At 37.9% G+C, this 16,169-nt stretch overlaps 1 protein-coding gene across 3 annotated transcripts in view; it reads left to right on the top strand.

Annotated features, from left to right (window-relative positions):
• THADA (THADA armadillo repeat containing) overlaps positions 1-16,169 on the top strand; it is a 152,877-nt gene that overhangs the window by 66,272 nt on the left and 70,436 nt on the right. The window lies entirely within an intron of this gene.

Here is a 16,169-nt window from a genome sequence, read left to right as displayed (position 1 = left end):
CCCTCTAGGGCTGTTAATGTCAACATTACCTGTAAAGGTTTTCAGGCAGTTAAATCTGCATTTGGATGATGGTTGGTCACAGTGAGGGTTTTACATGGGCTCCTGTTCTGAAAAGCAATCGATATACCTGATACATGCAAGTGATTGGACCTGTGAGCTGCTGTGTCTGTGTGGGAAGGGGGAGATTGCCATCCTCAAATTAGCTGTGCAGCCCTGCTGTGTCACAGCTCCTGAAGTGCTAGGAAGAGAGGGTTGTTCCAACAGGGAGAATGCAATGCCCTCTCAATCCAAAATCATTATAACTCTACTCATGAGGGTGTGGACTGGCAGTAGTGTATAGAGTTAATTGCCTTCTTTTCAGTTACCTGGAAAAAAAATGATAATTAATAGTAATAATAATACTGCTGGAGGGAAATATGAAAGAGGCCAAAGGATGACCTAATTTTTAATTCAGTTTTGCTAAACATCTTATGCATAGGTGTAGGGAGCTTTCTATACCTGTGACATAGGAGATTTTCCCAGAGCTTTAACCTGATTTTTCATCAGTTTTGAGCAGCCTCTAGGAGCTATTACTGCAGTTTGTACTGCACAGTGAGAGACTGCTGTCAGAGAATTATATTCTTCCAAAAAATGTCAGTTGTACTGTAACAGTTCAGTGGTTTGGTGTCTCACATTTGTCTTGGGCTTTGCTGTTATTGCTTATGAATCAAGGATGCTCAAAATCTTTATTTAATGCTTAATTTAATTTAGTGTATGTCTGACATATATAGCAACTATCTGGTGCTAGTTTAAAATAACTAATTCAAAAGAAATACTTTAGGGTGGAAAAGATGTGAAAAAAATGGAGGCAAGGCAGTGGTGTTTGTTGTAGCTCCAAATTACCAATGCCAGGAAGTTCAACCTGTAGTTAGCTTGCACCTCCAGTAAGCAGTAAGCAAAGAGGAAATTTTTTTGACTTTTTAGGAGTTGCCGGATGCCTGGTTTCAGTTTTCTTTTTATCAGTGTTAATTGGGACTTGCAAATCTACTGGTAAGGCTTACTGAAATATAGAAAATTACTTTATGGGGACTATTGGTTAAAGCACTGTTTCTCAGAAGGCTTACTTGAAGAGATGGTGATCTGGCAGTTTTCAAAATTGTTTGCACTGCTTTTCCATGACACAGTGGAGGGTTTATCATCCTCCTTGATATAAAAACAAAGTAAAAAAACTCTACTAAAAGAGTGAGTCTGTAGAAAACTCAAAAAAATACACACTTTTCCAGCAATGCAAGGCCAATATCTTATGAAAATGGAATTCAGTAATTTCATTTGTTCAGTCACATGAGAAAAACATGAGTTTTTTATTTCAGTGTTCATTTACTGTCAAGTTCTGAAAAGGAAGGCTGGAGTTATTCAGAATTAGGTGGCAGTGCCAGATGTAAATTGTGAAGGTGTATTTCAGTTATGTTTCAGAGTTATGTAATCACTTCATCTGTTGCAAGCCAAATGTTAATTTATAGAAAGATCATTCAAAAAAAGTTCAGTATGTGGTGCTTGTCCAGACATGACTTGGTTTTCAAAATGCTGACATTGCCAAGAAGTGTTTTTTGACAGTGGATGTAGATGTGTTGTATTTAACCTCAGACCTCTGCATTATGTGAAAAAAAGTATTTTTCGCTGTAGTGTTTTAACTGTGGCTCAGTTTGCATAGGAATATGAATGTCCATGAGGATAAAATAACGTTATGCTTTACAGATTTTACAGAATAATTCCTTTCAAGAATTATCTAAGAGGGGTCCTGCCGTTCTGTAACACTTGGGGAGCTGATGATATTCTTCAAGAAGCAACTCTGCATCATAAGCAAATGCACTGACTTGAATAAGGCAACCGAAAAATCTTTTCTATGCTTAATGTTTCCTTTATGAGTACAGTTTCTGCTTTGCTCCATAATCCAAATTGGCATGGACTGGGGGAAGGAAATCAAGTTTCTAATTCACAAGAAACTGCAGAAATTTTGTACTAGCTTTCTTGAATAATGAAACATTTCTGGCTTGTTCTGTTTTAAGATTTAGGCTTTTTAGCTGATCAGCTGAAAGGAAAAGCTCATTCATAGCTTTATGTGGGGACTTCTGGAAGAGTATCAAAATTTGATTAGGGAGGCCTTTATGTTTGTGAATCTTTCTTACTTTCGGCAGTTGCCAAGGAACTTACAAATATTTGGAAAGTTTTCTTATCAGAGGATCAAATGTTCTTTTGACCTTCTGCTTCTTTGGGATTGGAATTTCTGCAGTATATATTTAATCTTTCCAAAAAAATTGAGAAATTCAGAACGAACTAGGCAAAGCTGTCTTTCACCTTCACATCCTCCATCAGTCGTTCCTTGGTTGTGATTGAGTTCCAGCAAAGCTCTTCTCCTTGTTTCCTCTGCTGCTTTTATTGGGGAGCTGTCATCAGTGCTCTCTTGGAGACCTCTGAGTTGCTTACATGGTGCAGTGTGTGTCACCCAGCTGCTGCCAGGGTGGTTGAAGCCCCTCATGAGGAGCAGGGCCTGGTGACACAAGGCCATTTCCAGCTGTCTGTAGAACCCCTTGTCCACTTGTTCTGCCTGGTATGGCAACTTGGAGCAGACACCCCCTGCAGTGTCACCCACACTTCAGTCCTTAGCTGTAAGCTTCCAGCTGGCTCATCATCCATCCCCAGGAAAAGTTCTCTGCATTCCAGTTGTTCTGCCACAGAGAGGTCAGCACTCACCATCTCAACTTCTGTCCTTCCTAAAGAACCTGTATCCCTCCATTGCATTACCCCAGACGTGTCAGCTGTTGTATCTTGCCTCCATGATCCCAGCAAGAGCACAGACTGCATGTGCACATAGACCTTTTAATGCCTCTAATTCTTTAGACTCTTCATTTGAGTGCTTCGAAGTGAAGAAGAGTGACAGGGACCCTGTAAAGATTTGTCCAGAAAACAAGGCAGCAGCTTTAATTCATCTGGTTGTGGGTTATTTATGATGATTAAAAAGCCCTCCCAAATGCATAAACTTTCAGATTGGTTTGCCAAGGAAAGCAGATGTTAGACTTCAGCTTTTGTTTTAATCTTGAGACAGTTAACATGATTGATGCTGGATTTTGAAGCCTGTGTGATGTTCATAGATGGAGAATCCAGTTGTTTTTAGTACAGTGGAATAGTAATAGTTCAGTCACAGTTCTGCACCCATTAGTTTCCAGAAATCTTTTTCACATTTGTATACTGGAAAAATCTGTACTCCAGTGAGTGTGTAGATACCCTTACATGCTGTTCATATCAAGAAGAATCCATTGTGCAGCTGCCATTAATCATGAGCAGATGTAATTACTGGTAAGGTTTATTTGTTTTTCAAATGAATGAATCTGCACATCAGTTGACTCATTATCTTCTGTTTTATCAGTTTGATCTTCACATTCACTTTGGCAAGCCTACAGTTACATATTTTCAGAACACAGGGGATTAGGTCAATGAAAGTTATTAAAAGAGACATGGTGTTTTCATTAACTTGTCTGTGCCTTGTCCTGAAATGTTGAAGGTGCTGCCTTACTTTATACATGCTGACAGCATCTAGCTTGAGATTGAGATACAAACCAGTACAGAAAAGTTCGCTTCTCTTATTTGGCCATTCTATTTGAAGAGATTTTTGCATTCTCTTTGGCATTTTTTGAGCATGGATTAGGAGGAAAGAGGACTCAGTGTCTTCTCCGTCATCACTTGCTGCTTATATATGGAGGGAACTACATGACTTTGTGTAGCTCCATTTTCTGCCTCCACCAGGAGGTGGGTTGCACAGTCCAAGATAAAGCTTTTGATAGAAGTTTCTGGCTGCACATATCAGAACAATTTCTCTCCAGAATCTGCTTTGGTCATGCTGAGTATTTACATTTTTGGTGGTACTTTGTACAAGCAATCAAACAATGACATAGAATAATTTATCTTTTTTAAATCCTCTGCTGGTCTGTCATGTTTTTGCAGGTAGATCCTTCCTGTTGTTACTGGTTTTGGTCACTGCTGTAACTCAGAAGTCACAGAAATTCTGCTTGCTCTGCTGTGGTCCCTAGGAACATTTCTCTCTATCCCCCATCTTCTCATCTGAGGCCTAGCTGGTAGCTTCTCTTCTCCTCACTGCCATCTTCCCACTTATTCCTGCTACTTTGTCACTTCTGCTGATTTATCCTGAGATTTGTTCCCTGAGCATATGCCAGTGTTTTGCGTTGCAGGAGAAAAACTATGTTCCTTCTCTCTGGGGATCTGTTCTTAAAGACATACAAAATATAACTGGCAGATGAAATGGAGAATTTGTTATGCTTTGGTGCCTGGTTAAAACTTCATGAAGATAAAAATGGAAATTCACTTACTTAATGTTGTTTTGAGTGTCAGCAATCAGCAGTCATTTGCTCTTCACAAATTGTTATGCTTAATATTCAACCTTTCTGCAGACTTAATTTTTATCCACAAAATTCTGTGGTGTTAGAGCAGCCAGCTGGTTCAAAGAAGTGTGTTTGTGTGTGGGATTGATTTTTCCTTGTTTGTTTGCTTTTTGTGATCACTAACTCAAACAGTTCTGTTAGGCATATGAATGCAAAGTTTCATGCAAAGAATGTTTTGAGATTTTTAACCTTTTTTGTTTAGTTTTTTTAAACAAGCAACACTTCCATCTCAAATTTAAAGAACAGAATGAGTCACATTGACTCAGTTGCATGTGACTGAAATTAGACTTACAGGACATACTGGGCTTCATAACTTTTTTATTTTTATAATTAAACTTCCTACTGACTTCATTGGGTGAAGAAGTTGTCAGTTACTTTTCAGGGAATAGCAGCATCTTATCGAATTAGACCCATCTCTCTGAAAATTCTTCAAAATGAAAAAATCTAGAGCCCTTGTATTAAAAAATAATATTATTAAAACATAGTTGCATGGTTGGTTTTTCTGTACAGGTCTTTTATCATAGAATCATGGAATTGTTTGGGTTGGAAGAGACCTTAAAGATCAGGTTTCAAACCCCCTGCCCTGAGCAGGGACACCACCTCCTACACCAGGTTGCTCAGAGACCCATCTAGCCTGGCCTTGAATACTATGACAGTTATCTACTATTTCTTTTTTTTTTATTATTATTTCTGGAGTTTATTGAATGTCCCAAAGTTTGTGCAATGGTAGAACTTTAAATTATCTGTATCACCTCTTTGGATATGCTGATTCTTTAAATCATAATGGAGAAAGTGATATAAAGATGAAATAATGGATTTAAAGGATGGTTGGAGCTTTAATTGGAACAGCAAGAAAACCAGGACAAGAACACAACCGTATAACAGCCATACTGGGTTGTGTAAAGATTTGTCTGAGTCAGGGTGCTCCCTCCAGCAAGGACTGGTAGCACAAGCCTAGGAAAAAGAATAAGGCAGACAAAGCAGCTGGAGAAACATCTGCATGTGCTGTCTTAGCTTCCAGCACTTTTGAGCCAGAGATGTATGGATGTGACTTTTTGGAAGATAAAAATTCAGTACATGGTTGTACTAATGAAAAGCAGCAATTCATGATGAAAACATCAGTATGTTAGGTAGTTTAATTATCTGGCAGAGTTGTATTAAGATAGGTTGTTGTTGATGAAAGCAATGAAAGTATTCTGTCTAATGAAGGCAGATGCCTCTTTCCTTCCTTTAAGAGGAGGAGGATTTTGGTTGAAATGGCTCCAAAGGAAGGTCAAGCTTTAGGTATTTCAGATTGTGATCACTCTTGTGTTTTATGAGTTTAATACTTGAATACTTACTCAGAGGACTAAATGCAGTTTAAATGATTTGAAAATAAAGCAGGGAAGAATGATGCATGAAGGAGAACTCACAAGCAGTCACTGGACCTTCCTTTTATTGGACTGAATAGGTAATAAAACACCACTGACTTCAGTGACTAGGGTGTGAGAATATGAGGAGACAAGTCAAATACATTTTGAAGGTCATTCTTGGATGTTGGTCCTTGTTGCTGGGTAAAACAGAGAGGTGTACTATTTATTAGTTTCACCTAAATATCCTTAATGTGAATTAGCAGCAGTGTTGTCAGTGACCATATTTTTTTCTTGTTTTGTTTTGAAGAACAGAGGATCTCTAGATTCTGAGAGAATGAATGGAGAATTAGTATATTGTTTACTTGGCTTTATTCAGTAGCCTAGAAACATTGTCTATGGTGAGTTACATTTTATTTGTCTTGGCAGTAAAGTCTGAAGTGTAGCAATTCAATGTTGGCTTATAAAAACTCAATATAGTAAACAAACCTTACATTATCTACTGATCAAAGAAATAAACCTGTTAAAATTAAATGTTTTCCAGTGCAACTTCCTTTCAGCTGTTTCTTTTCTAACCTCAGTTTTTACTGTTGAAGATAAGCCTTACTTTCAAGATTAGTACAAACAGAAAAGAAATACTGATGTCAAGCTGGGAACATTCACTTATATGGAGCTGGCAATAATAGTATAGTTGTCTCATTTCTTTATGTTGTAAATTTGTATTGACTGTTACATAAGGGTACACTGATATAAGGAGGCAGTAAGCATTTGAGAATGAGATTTGTATCTATGAATGCAACAGAAATGAAGCTGAGTTCCAGGAATGGGAGGAGGCAGTCTCTGAAAGAGAGTCATTGATGAGATTTTGCCAGTGGTTTTCTTTCAGCTGTTCTTTTAATTAAAAAACACAAACTGAGAAAAAGACACATGATCCGACTGATTGACTGGGTAGCCCTGCTAGTTGTACATTGCTTTGAAGTTGCTTTTACTGTGATTAGTAATGCTCCCAAATATTGTCTCTGATTTAAGACATGTCATCACTTTTGAAAAGGACATAGATGTACACAGCTCTTACAACTCTATTAGGTCTTCTCAGTTTCTGCATCATTATTGAGTTCCTTTCTACAGCAGCTAAGGATATGCAAAGATGCTGTTGTAAATCTTGTGGGGGTCATATCTTTCTAGTTAAAAAAAAAGCACGGTTTAGTACAGAATGAACATTTATCAGTTAGTGAAAACAACTGCTGTTTTAATTGAGAGGTAACTATAATAATGATTACTCTGGGTTGTGCCAGGGAGAGCATACCAGTTGCCCCTTCTGTACAGAGAGATGCCTTGATGTGGATGCGCTGCTTCCCTCTTGCTCATACCCTAGATTTTGACACTTGTTACTCTGGTTATGGTAAACAGTTGTTTTGCAAATGTTTTGACCTTTCTGTTCTAGTGTACCTAGTTCCATTCCTTTCTGAATAAAAGCTCCTGAAACCCTGCTAGCAGAGGTTTTGGGTGCCTCTGTGTGTGTGGCCATTTGAGGTACCCTGCCTGGTGTTCAGTTTACAGCCATCCATACAACCTGGCATCTCTAGCTGTGTTTGTGCATAATTGTGCAGTGACTGAAAACACTACCTTGTATAAAAAAACTGATTAAATGGTAACAAAGAGAAATCATCTTTATAGGTACAGTGGATACATTTTGTCTTTAAATGATGGGCATGCGAGAAACAAATAACTGTCAGCACAGCGTTTTACTTTTCATTACTGGAGTCTTCCTGAAGAGAGTTGAACTATTCTAGGCACTGGCTGAATAATTTGATTTAGACCTCCCAGAACAACAACTGAACTGTTGTGAAGTCTGAATTTTTAAGTGTTCCATTCTGTGCATATTTCTTGCACCTGTTTTGTATTACGAATCTATAAGTATCCCTCATGATTAGTCAGGAAAGCAATCCTATCACTCTGTCACTGGCAGAGGATGTTTTTACAGTTGGGAAGGGAAAAGTTGAAACTTGTAAAGCTTACTGAAGATATAATATTCTCCTAGGTGGTGCAGTGGATTAATTTAGTACTCCATGGAGTTCATTTTTCATCACCAAAAACATGTTTTCCATCCAACCTGCATAGGATTTTTTCCCCCTTCCTTTTGATCTGGGAGCCATGTCTTTAAAACTTTCAGAGCCATAAGAAAGATAATCCTGAATACGCTTTCTGGATATACTTTTAAAAATACCAATCCATGATAAGTTTTGACTGTTTGAGGATGTATGAAAAATACTTACATACAGTGAGACTTTTTTATTTTTCTCCGTGTTTTCAGAACTTCAGGCTATAGTCAGAAATAGGGGAAGGTGCCTTCTATGGGTTTTTTTAAGCGATGAAGGGAAGAGAAAGCTGGGAAAATGGGCTTTCAAAAGAGTGCTGGCTGGGAGAAGCAAATGAAGAGGGATGAGTGTTTGTAAGTGGGTAACTACTCAGTAAGGACTTACCAGTATTTAAGACTAGGATGCAAGAATGTTGAATAGTGGAACAAAAAAAAAAAAAAAAAGAATTGAAGAAAGGATGAAAAACCTGAATATATAAAGGAGACAAAATAAACCAAAACAAGAATAAGACACTTTTCCAGTGAAAATGGGTATCAAGAGTGTTAATAACTATAGTTATAATATATATAGTTACAGTGTTAATAAATATAGTTAATAAAGCATAGTGTGTTTTCTCTGTCTTAACCAATTTAATACATGTTAATTGCTTTGGATTTTTAAAATATTTGTATGTCACAGGCATTTCTTACAGTAGTGTTTCTTACTACTGTTTTTTCTGGCCTTTAAATATATAAGTATTTTAAAATACCAGCATTTTGTGCTAAAATTTTCTAGGAATATTTTCTCACATGGCTGTTTGACTTAAAGTGTGTTTTGTTTTTTTTAGTGAGGCTCTAAATGACTGAATCTGACCTTGAACATACTCTGTAAATGTGTTCCTCTGGTTTTGTTCCTCCAATGCTGTTTTTGCATAGGCCAGAAAAGAATGGTAAATGGATATCCGGGGATAGGAAGGGTTGTACAGAAATTTGGCACGTAAAGAAAGTACATGGGACAGAAAGTTTATGTGGGTGTGTCTTTAACAAGGAGAAGCTGTGTTATGGTTGTACCTAGTGGTGGAAAGTTTATTTGGAGGAGTAGGAATGGTGCCTTACTGTAAGGGTCTGTCTGCATGTTTTGCTTTTAGGTCAGGAGCAATGTGGGAAGCAAAGCTCTGCTGAAGCACAGTTTGTTTTCCACTGTCTAGTACAACATGCTTCCAGTTCTGGGGAATTTCTGCTCAAACCCTCAGCTAAAAGCCAGCGACACTGAACTGGGAGGATCTGTCAACTCCCTTGAGGGCAGAGAGACCTCAACAAATTAGAGAGATGGGCAGCTGCCAACTCTATGAAGTTTAACAACGGCAAGTGCCCAATTCTGCACTTGGGACAGAGCAGCTCTGCTTGTGTGTATAGATTGGGAAATGAGAAATTGGAGAACAGCTCCATGGAAAGGGACCTTGGGGTCCTGGTTGATGGAAAGATGAACATGAGCCAGCAGTGCCCTGGCAGCCAGGAGGGCCAACCCTGTCCTTTGGAGCATCAGGCCCAGCATGGCCAGCTGGGCACAGGAGGGGATTATCCAGCTCTGCTCTGCACTGGGGCAGCCTCACCTTGAATATTGTGTGCAGTTCTGGGTGATGCAATATAAGAAAGATAAGAAACTCTTAGGGAGTGTCCAGAGGAGGTCCACGAGGTTGATGAAGGGCCTTGAGGGGAAGCCATTTGAGGAGTGGCTGAGGTCACTTGGTCTATTCAGCCTGGGGAACAGGAGACTGAGAGGAGATCTCATTGCAGTGCGCAACTTCCTTGTGAGGGGAAGAGGAGGAGCAGGTGCTGGTCTCTTTACTCTTGCAACCAGGAATCAAGGAAACAGCATGAGGCTGAGCTGAGAGAGGTTTTGGCTGGATATCAAGAAAAAAGCAGAGGGTGTGGCCAGGCACTGAAACAGACTCCCCAGAGAATGGTCACAGCAGCAGCCTGACAGAGTTGAGGAAGCATTTGGACAAAGCTCTCAAGCTCATCATGTGACTCTTGGGGATGGTCCTGTGCAAGGCCAGAAGTGATAATGTGGATTCTAAGTTGGGTGATGAAAAGTGTGGCTTCCAGTGGAGCTGCAGGCAGCTCTTGGCCTTCTAGTACCCTGCAGAGCCTTCCTCAGGTGCTAGAAACAGCCTAGGTGTGGTCTAACTGCAGAAGAGAGCAAGAAGAGAGAAGGGTGAGGGATACTTCTGAATTTATCATCTCTATCAAGATCCCTACTTTTCTCTACTTCTTGAAAGGTGCCAGTTGTCTTTGGATCATCAGAGTCTCCTTGATGTTTGGGCGTGTAGAAACCTCCCCTATAGCTTTAAGCAACCAAAGAATTAATAAGGCTTTTGAAGGAATGATAAGCAGCAGGTGCTTCTATTCTGCCCTCCCTAATTCCTTCTCAAGCTTGTGCCTCTGTTATCTCTACCCTGTTTCCTCTGGCACTCTCACTATCAACTCCCTTCCACCAGCTCTTCTTTCAGATATTTGCTCCTTTTTATCTCTGTTTTGTACCTCATCCTTTCTTACAGAATAGCTGCTGTCATGTCATTTTGTTGCTTATTGCACTGGAGTAAATACCATGCTATCAGAAATGCAGGCCAAATTTATCTGTATAGTGATTTAATTCAGAAGTGTAAACTTCAGATTCAGTACATCTTCACATCTTCAGTGAATGTCTCAATCTCGATTTGTCAGGTAACCTCTGTAGATTGGACTTGTTCCTTCTGGCCAGTTTTTATTGTGAGAAATAGGCAATAGTTTGTTTTTTCCCCCTCATACATACACACGCATTTTCAAAGCTGCAGAAAAGTGTTTGTGACAGAAGTGTGTATTGGGAAAACTTTAAATCTTTAAAATCGGATTCATCCTTTTTTGGTGTAAATGCATCAACAATATTAAATCTTCCTTTTCACTTTGAGAAATCACGAATTCAGCACTAAAACATTTGACATAAATGGAAGATACTGAGTATTTATAGTTCATACTGAGTTTTACTTGAGTATTGTTGAATTCTCATAGCACCTTTTGTTCCTTTCACCAGTCCAAATGCATGAATTTGTTTAACTTTATAATATTAAATTTGTGGTCTTAAAGGAGAAAAAAAATAAAGGTAGGAAAAGCCATCTTCTCTCAGTCCCTACAAAACACTTCTATAGCAAACAAAACACCTGCTATGTGCTCACATTTTTAAGTGCAGAAAATCTTTCATTTATTCTTTCAAATTTCTTCAAATTTCTGTCCATCTTGTTTCATAGGTGAAACAGATGCTGCTGGCAAATAGAACAGGAAATTTAAAAAGCATAATGTTCACTTTTTTTTTTCCCCACAGAAAATATAGGTGGAGCCATGCTTGAGTACATGCTTCATTTTTGTACCTATTGAATTATTTTGTGCCATAAGAAATAACCAGGTAGACTTTTCTCTTTGGAATGAAGTCACTTTCAAACCCAAACCAACTCAAGACAAAGAAGAAAGGTTAAATCACATTGTCAGTATGTTATGTGAAACATGCTATGTGCTTAATACTTTTTAAGTTACTGTATTAATAGAAAAGTAAGTATATCAGCATAAAAATGTATGTGCTCTGGTCATTCTCTTGTTTTCCCATCTAGTAAATAGTACCCACTTCCAAGAAAAGCCTGAGGAAGATGTAGAGATGGGCACAGTAACACTCTGAAAGACTTCACGTATACATCCTGTTGCCATATTTTTGTTAGACTTTATTTCCTGGTGCAACATCTAATAAAAAAACATATGCTCTGTGTATGTATCCTGTCTTGCAGCATAAAACTGTAGCCCACAGAAAATACTGAAGTATTTCAAAGGGAAGGGACTTGGTGTAATCACCTCAGGGTACCACTTTCTTATGGGAGCCTTGTTGAGCATGTAGAATTTCAAACCTCCATGATGGTACAAATATTAAAAGTGGACATAAATAGAATTAAATGCATCAAGGGCTTCCAGCAATAGAAACACCTTTTTTTAATTTGCTGGTTTGAGACAATAACTTGTCTTTATGAATATTTATATTGTATGCTATTTTTTTTAATTAATCAAAATAAGTTTGTAGATTTTAGGAACTGAGGAGGGAATGCAGTTCTGATTGTATCTTGGATTATTGTACAATAATTAGAAATATTTAAAATTTCTATTGCAGCATCACGCATCTTCAGTTGTTGGAAGCAAAAAAAAGATTATGAAAACCAAAATGAGCTTTTTAGGTTTGACTAGTTTAGAAATATATACAGTATGGCCTCTTGTGGCCATCAGTGGTCACTGATGAGGATAAAAGTGCTGTTTTTGAAACATCACACTGCTTTTAGCAATAAAAGGAGAATATTGTTTTCTCTAAAAAATAGAAAGTGTTGGTGAAAGTAGTAGAGATGCAGTATTAAAGAATGAAATATAACTACAAAGTAGTGTAGCTCTTAGAGTTGTTTCATTTTTCTGAAAAACCCTATTGTGCTTATAGAGAAGAAAAAAATTGCGTTAGTCTTTCAGACAGATACATTGAATATATAGCATTGTCATTCAATCCAATTTGACACAAGAATTAATACCTCTGATGACATTTAAAGCTGTTTTCAGTATTGCATAATGTAGTGCTTCGTGAACAGTTGAAGAAGTTAATTTCCTGTAAAGCTGAATTTTTGAAGTTCTGTGATCACATGGTCCAAATAAATGATCTCATCCTAAGTATTTCTTAAGTAAAGTTGCAAATGTTCCTAAACTCATCATGTCCACCCCTCAAATTATTACAGCAGTAACTTCTTGGGTTTTTTATTCTCGGAGTGCCGTAGGGTATTTGATTTCCTCAGAAAGGGAAATATTTGTAACCATCACAGCCTTTAACACTGTCTTCCATCAAGTCTTTGACTAGTTGAGTCTTACTAATATTTTTGCATCAGCTTTATCCTTTCAGAGGAATTAATGTTCTATCCACATGTTATCTTTTAATTCAGTTTTATATCAGTGATATTTATAAAGATTGGGTAGGGCAACAGGAATAAAGGCTTAGAAGTTGTGAGTCAGTCATATATTTTTGCATTCAGTCATGAACGAGGCTTATAATGGGGTTATCTATGTATGAAATCCCCAGGGTTTTACACAGACAACTTTGTTGAATAGAATTGCAGCAATGTAATTATGCACCACAAAAATCCTCAAAACAGTACTGCAATTATAGAAGCATAAAGCACTTTGGAGGTGTCCCTGTACGATGCCATTCAGCTGTGGTGCTGTGAGCAGGAGGTGTTGTCACATAACTGAATTAGACAAACTGGGTTTAGGCTTTTTTCTTTAATTGGCCAGGTTTCTTGTGAATAAAATGGCTTATTTTAGGTGACAAGTATGAAATTTTCACAGTTTGTACAGTAACTAAAACAAAGGTGATAAATTTGAGGAACTTTTTCATTTATTTCACCGTTAATAATACAAAATATTTGTACTCAGTATTGCAACTGTATTGTAAACAATGCTGTCTATATCTTCACATCTCTACACTGGTTTATGTAGTGAAATCTGTAATGTCAACAATAAGTATTTTATTTTTACCTTTTAACTTGTTTATCAAATAGATTTTACTCTGTTCAGTTATCTGTAACTAGAAGAGAACTCAACCTTCTTATCATCAAGTAAATAAATTTATAAATAGGTGGGCTTCCCTCTTGCAGCTGGTTGATAATTTTTAATGTACTGTAAAGCCAACAAGACTGATAAATTGTGCAGAAAATGCATTAATGGTGTTTGGAGAGGGGAAGAGGAAACTTTCAAATAAATTTCAATATAAATTTCAAATGAGTTTCAAATAAAGTTATTTTTCTAAGTGCAAGTAAACGATGGAATTTTGTGGAATTTTAGTAGACTCTTAAACTCTGTGGATTGCCTAACTTCTGACGTGTTCTTGCTAGTTCATTTTGTTGTCTTTTTTTGCCAAATTGAAATATTTTTAACATTGGCATTTATTTGAAGCAGTCATACTTCATACTGTTACACGTTCTTTATTGTAGTGTTGGCTCTTTAAATTTTACTGCTTAAAAACAAAAAAAACCAAGCAGCTTTATGGGGTGATCCTTCAACATAAACCGTCCAGCATAATATCCCCAGCATAATCTGTTGATAAACAGTGGATACTTTGTGATCAGGATCAAGGACAGGGTATGGAGCAGACACCTCTATAAAAATGGTGACGCACACAAGATCCGTGTGATGAGGAGCCATTCAATGTGTGGCACCTCTTACAGCTACTTTGTATCAGAGATTATAAACAAAGTACTGGAAACATGAGTGAGGGTAGTGCTGCCTTCCACTAATTTCTGTTCCGCCAAATTCAGACTGTGAAGTGACTTGAAACCACAAGCTCTCCCTGGTTTCTGGTTTAGTTTATCTAAAGGTAGTGAAATAAAGTGTTTAATCTGTTAAGTAAAGAAACTGTTGATTTTAGTGGGTGATTTTGCAATTGCAGCCCCTGGTAAAATACAGAAGTGACAGGATATGGCCTTTGGAGTGGTGGGTGGAGGTGAACACAAGCACCACGAGATTGGTACTGATTGCAAAGAGATAACACAGTGAAGTACCCATTGAGATACTCTTACCACTTGTGTTTGGTGTTTATTTGAAGGAAAAAGGGTATGAAGTATCCTAACAGTCTCTTCCATCACTGATGAAGGGTGGTTTTCAAGGGTGCCTTGAGCCAATCTGGCATTTAGTGAAATGGGTGCCTAGTTGTTCTCATAGCCAGTTTTGAGGCCCTAATGCCAGAGGATTTGTGTAGGCTCATGCTCTGCAAATAGCTTGTGCACAGCAGTTCACATGCAGCTGATAATCACTAGTCCTCTGGCTGCTGGGTGTTGCAGCTGCCACAGATCAGCTGGTGGTCCTCTTGGAGCCATTTCAGCAGAAGCAAATAAGATTTAAGTATTTGGATGTTATTTAAATGTTCCAATTTCAGTATCAGGCCTAACCTAATTGATGCAACTGAAGGGAGTGGGGAGCTTGCTTTCATTAGAAACTTGGGTAGGATGTTAGAAATTGTCAAACTTCAGTAGAATGTGGTGTTGAAAAAGTGGTGGGCATGGTAACATTTGCCACTGGCACCAGTGTGTTCAGAAGGAAACAACCTCTTTTTGTTCAATATCCAAAGCTAAGTAGAGGGTTGAGTGGCTTTAAAAAACTGGTCTTAGAGACAATAAAACAGCTGTACTCCTCTGGGATAATAAAATCAAAGACAAGCATGTGCAAATGTTGGAGAAGGTGGTCTTGAATAAGGGAACGTGTTGGAAGAACTTGCTTTTTAAAAAAAAGTTTCTAACATAAAAACTGCTGTTGTTGACAATTCCCTTATGTCAAAAGCACATCAATTGCATGCAAGTGGAAGAGAGAAGGGGGAAAAAATAACAGTAAAGAACACATCTTTCTGACCAGCTTCTAATTCCTCTGAAGAGAAGAGACACAGGAAATTTCATCGTTTTATTCTGGGTATTGTCTGTTACTGGTGAATTCACAAAGGCAGTGTTCATCTGCTGTGGTGCTGCTGATTGTAAAACAAAGTGCATGGTCTTACTAGAGCTTGGAAAATGTTTGATAACTTTGAGTTTGGCACTTGCTGCGATAGCGTAGGATGTTTGTTTGGGGAAAAAATCCACAGGGCGATGAAGCATTTTCACTAATTAAAATCAGAAGGAATACTTGAGCTGTTTGGGGAAGATGTAATCAGCTGAATAGTGAGATTAAACTTTGGAAGCAAAAGGCAAATACATTGCAGGTAGAATTCCAAATGTTCAAAGTAGAGATGAAAAATTCATTAACATTGCTCTTTGATTATGCAGTGAGCCCTTTCCTTGCCCTTAAGTTTACCTTGGTTGGGGCACTTGCAGTTAAATGGCACTGTGGAAATTACTGGAAAACATTAACATTAACTTGTTATTGTAAGCTGACATCATGCTGAGCCTGATGGGAAGTGAAAATTTATAAATAGCTTGTCCATATGTGTAAGCAAAAATCTGCTGATCTTCAGCAGTAGCATGATTCATCTATTTGCTGTAGTTTAAACTTCATCGTGAGTTTTCTGTGTTTCTGTGAACTTCATAGTTTTAAAAACTTCAGGAAGATGTGGTCCAAAACTGACAGAACTCTGACACTCTGACAGAACTGTTGATATTTTCAGTGCAGTTTTGGTTGTACAATCTATGTCATACTGACACTTAGCTCTTCAGAAAACACAGAGGGAAAAATACCTAAGTGCTCCCAAAAAAGTATACTTAAAGCATAATTTTGGCA

This window comes from Pseudopodoces humilis, chromosome 3 (genome assembly GCF_049639895.1).
Source record: "Pseudopodoces humilis isolate 2021_Gansu_Grassland_sample_001 chromosome 3, ASM4963989v1, whole genome shotgun sequence".
In the NCBI taxonomy this organism is placed as follows: Eukaryota; Metazoa; Chordata; class Aves; order Passeriformes; family Paridae; genus Pseudopodoces; species Pseudopodoces humilis.
Note: the sequence above shows the minus strand (reverse complement) of the source record. Positions and strands in the feature narration are given on the sequence as shown.